The sequence below is a fragment of the Coregonus lavaretus genome, assembly GCF_964263955.1.
Source record: "Coregonus lavaretus genome assembly, contig: HAP1_SCAFFOLD_2488, whole genome shotgun sequence".
In the NCBI taxonomy this organism is placed as follows: Eukaryota; Metazoa; Chordata; class Actinopteri; order Salmoniformes; family Salmonidae; genus Coregonus; species Coregonus lavaretus.
The window spans coordinates 65,182-69,688 of record NW_028158940.1 but is presented as its reverse complement, the minus strand read 5'-3'; the positions used below and the strand labels follow the sequence as shown (position 1 = coordinate 69,688).

Here is a 4,507-nt window from a genome sequence, read left to right as displayed (position 1 = left end):
GCCACGTTAATTATCCTAACCTGCCACGTTAATTATCCTAACCTGCCACGTTAATTATCCTAACCTGACATGTTAATTATCCTAACCTGACATGTTAATTATCCTAACCTGACACGTTAATTATTCTAACCGGCTAAGTTAGTTCTCCTAACCTGCCACATTAGTTCTCCTAACCTGCCACTCCACCGGGGAAAGGAAAACTTAAGTACTTTTTGTATTGAGTGTCTGTCTTTCTAACATCACAGAAGGGGAAGAGAGTATAGGGGGAGGCAGACAAAGGGGGAAAGAGATGGGAGAGAAAGATCATATATTATTATCACTGACTTCTCACCAGTGATGTCATCATAACCAGTAACCTTTTCCACTCTTGGCCCAGCCCAGCCTGACCCTGACATATTGCATCACACCTGTTGAGTTGACTTGGGTAACAGACCTCTAGCTTCTACACCACATCCCCCCTTCTCCTGCTCTAACATGAGACCTCATCAGTACTCATTTTGGGTGCTGGTACTGTTCATATTCAGGAGCTGGAACATTAACCAATATTCTATAAGAGGTGAACTCAAGCAGTAGAAAGTTAGAGGTGATATTATAGGACACACTATGTGAACTTTGCTGCTCTGTCAGCAGTTTCCTGTGGGGTTTTTCAAAACAGATCAGTTTACTGTAGGTAGCTGGGTTCAACCAGTGATCCAAGATAAGTTGCTAAGAAGTTTATCTCACATCAAAGACCTAATGAACTAATGAGATAGAAGTCATATAGCCTAGCAGTATTGTCCACTCTTCAGTCCACTCTTCATGACAGTAGACTTGTATAGCTCAGTGGAGCCCCAGTTAGAGACAGATATGATACCTGCAGTGATATTGATGATCTTGTTCTGGAGCACAGGTAGGATGCTGTTATACTGATATACACTTGTGACAATTACTGAGATATGATTTGATATTGTAAGATATATGATCATTTACAGGGCTAGTAAAAGAACATACAACTGGAAGCAGACAGTAAAAATCTCTCTCAAAGCAGGACAATGATGTGATCACCTGTAAATGTACTTTACTGTAGCATAACTGTCCATCTGGGGACAGGCACTAATGTCAGTTAAGTTGTGATGGTGCCATGCATCTGACTGTTGTATATTCAGTGTGTCAACAATTGATTATATCTGACTCTGTGTAAACAAATGAGAGTATATATTGTATATTATATTGGTCTTATGTTAGTGTAGGAGAATGGGTGGTGTAGATGCTAGAGGTGTGTGACCTGAGTCAAGCTCAACAGGCCTGATGCTATATGTCAGGAAGAGAGAGGGAGGACAGAAAGGAGGGGGTGGGGAGGGCAGAGGAGAGAGTGGTGGAGAGAGGATGGAGGGGGCAGAGGAGAGGAGGGAGATAGAGAAGGGAGAGGAGAGAGAGGGAGATAGAGAGGGAGAGAGAAGGGAGAGGAGAGAGAGGGAGATAGAGAGGGAGAGAGAAGGGAGAGGAGAGAGAGGGAGATAGAGAGGGAGAGAGAAGGGAGAGGAGGGGAGGGAGATAGAGAGGGAGAGAGAAGGGAGAGGAGAGAGAGGGAGATAGAGAGGGAGAGAGAAGGGAGAGGAGAGAGAGGGAGATTTCAAAAGAGATAGGGCTGACAGATTAACACGCAGTCAGCTGAATATCTTTTCATCACTGAATTCTCACCAGTGATGTCATCATAACCAGTAACCTTTTCTACTCTTCCACTCAGCTTGACCCTGACCTCTGAAACAACAGACAAAAAAAATGTAATAAATTAGATATAAACTCATCTGGAAAGAGTGTTACACATTTCCATCTATAGTGTATGTACACATGGGTGTTGTTGCATCATACCATCGATAAGCCTATCTTCCCCAGCACATCATGAAAGATCATGTTGATGTTCATTTAACCTCTGCCTCTTTCTCTATCTCTCTCATCCTCTGACTCCTCTCTTTCTCCTTCTCCTCTCTCTCTCTCTCTCTCTCTCTCTCGCTCTCTCTCTCTCTCTCTCTCTCTCTCTCTCTCTCTCTCTCTCTCTCTCTCTCTCTCTCTCTCTCTCTCTCTCTCTCTCTCTCTCTTTCTCTCTCTCTCTCTCTCTCTCTCTCTCTCTCTCTCTCTCTCTCTCTCTCTCTCTCTCTCTCTCTCTCTCTCTCTCTCTCCTCAGATATCCAGGCTCAAAGCATCAGTCCACCAGGTAGGTAGAGTATAAATCTCCAGTGATTATAGCAGTTCAATATTAGTCAACTTTATTATCCCACATGGAGAAATTCATGTGTCGATACACACCATTCTAAAACCCAATAACAAGTACTGTTTTATGGAACTACTAATACTTGTCAACCACAAAGCATTACTGCTGTTAGAATAACAGAAGCCCTGTCATAATCTGTCCTCACCACTGTGTTTTCCTCTCTGCTGTTTACAGCTGAACTCTCAGTCAGACTGGTGAATGGGACCACTTCCTGTTCTGGGACAGTGGAAGTCTTCTCCAGAGGAGAGTGGTCAGGTCTATGTACTATAGGGTGGAGTATGATAGAGACTAAGGTTATGTGTAGAGAGCTGGGCTGTGGGAATGCTGTAGCTGAATCTAGAGGACCTCTGGTTGAAGATGGAAGAAGAGGAGGAGCCTCACTATGGGTGTAGTGGAGATGAGTCTACTTTTAGAGAGTGTAACATCATAGGAGGAGGACCTGGTGACTGTAAGGGTAGATATTATCATCATGTGATCTGTTCAGGTAAGACACTGGTAATATTGAGAGATTTGATTTGTACATTATACAAGATTAGCATATATCATGTTTTATGTGTTTTTTCATTTAAAGAGGGAGAGATGATAGATGTATTTAAACATTATATTTGTGTTTGTCATATTGGTTTATGGGAGATGTGCATGGGCAGATCATTGTAGTTCAGATGTTACTGAAGTGAAGCTGCCTGATGGATGTCCAGCTGTTTATTTTCTATAAAGTGAAGTGAACTTATTCCTGTCTCCTGCCTGCATTATTCCCAACCCTTTCCTGAGTGACTAAGAACCCATTTCCACCTCTTACAGTATCAAACATAGTAATCTACAATCTTTTATCCAACATATTTGTGTTTAGTCCTTGACAGTGTCATCAACAAAACTGATTGAATGTTCAACCAACTCTTTTTCTCCAGAGTCTGTGCAGCTTGTGGATGGAGATGGTCTCTGCTCTGGGAGACTGGAGGTGAAGTCCAGTCAGTCCTGGGCCTCAGTGTGTGAAGCTGACTTTGACCAGCAGGATGCAGAGGTAGTCTGTGGGGAGCTTGGCTGTGGGGCTCCTGCAGCTCTACAGGGGGGGCTCTATGGAGAAGGTGAGGGTCAGACCTGGGATAAAGAGTTCCAGTGTAAAGGCAATGAGTCCCTTCTCCTGGACTGTGACACCTCAGACAGAAAAAACAACACCTGCCTACCTGGTAATGCTGTTGGACTCACCTGCTCAGGTAAGAAACAGTTTGTCACTCAATCAACATTGTTTCTCGCCTGGAGTGAAGAATATGAGAGGCAATATATAGTGGGCTCCAAAATTACTGGCACCCCTGTCTGGCAATGCACAAACAATACTTACAGAAATATAAACAATATAATTATAGAGAGAAACTGAAAATACCAACATGTGAGAAATACTGTAATATATTAATGTTCCAATGGAACCCACCAAAATCATTTATTGATTAAATTAAAAATCAATGTCCTCCAAATCAAGGTTTCACAATTAATTGCACCCTTAAAGATTATTGTAAATAACATCTACCAAAATTAAACCAGTGTTAAGTGAATATTTTAATCTCAATGGTTGAACTCAACTATTTCAGTGTCTCTGTGCGTCTCCCAAAAGGTTGTAATGCTTTTGGATCAAGAAACGGACAGAGTCCCGGTCTGCATAGTCAGGCCTTTATTCATTGAGAATTCTGTTCATCACAATTTCAGAGTCCATCTTTTATACTCACACGTCATACAAAAATCCCACCCCTTTTAGGCGGGCTGTTTTCCTCTGCTCTCCTAACCATCAGGTCACACACACATGTTCTTATCATAGGCTGCATTCCTTAGTTATCGCCGTCCTCATACTCCTTAAAAAGCCTAACCGTTTCTCTCCTCCCTTAATTGGGAGGCCTCTTTATCTTGGTTTCCCAGTTGTCTGTAGCCAGTTCTCCTTGTCCTTTGTTGTCTGGTCTAACTCTTAATCACATTGCTAAATAGTAGCTCAATGTCATAGTCTTTACTGGTCCTACACTCACACATTCTAACACATTTCACACAGTTCCAGGGTGTAATAATTAGTCATTAATAATTATTCTATCAACCAGTAATTAAATTCCATTTATTTAAGTGTATCTAAGTCTTAAGGAACTATATTGAGCCATTACATCACTTCCTGTTTCACTAGGGTATACAAATGAGGTAACACGCATACAATATCCCTTTGTCATCCAACACCATGAAGTAAACAAAATAACTGGCAGTTCAAAAGAGACAGATGGT

The 4,507-nt window shown here is 42.0% G+C and overlaps 1 long non-coding RNA gene across 1 annotated transcript; it reads left to right on the top strand.

Moving 5' to 3' along the window:
• The first annotated feature begins 830 nt into the window (after nt 1-830).
• LOC311123441 lies at nt 831-2,608 on the top strand. Its single transcript, XR_014612593.1, has 3 exons — nt 831-889; nt 2,165-2,194; nt 2,426-2,608. It is a non-coding gene; the product is annotated as an uncharacterized lncRNA (long non-coding RNA).
• Nucleotides 2,609-4,507: the final 1,899 nt, after the last annotated feature.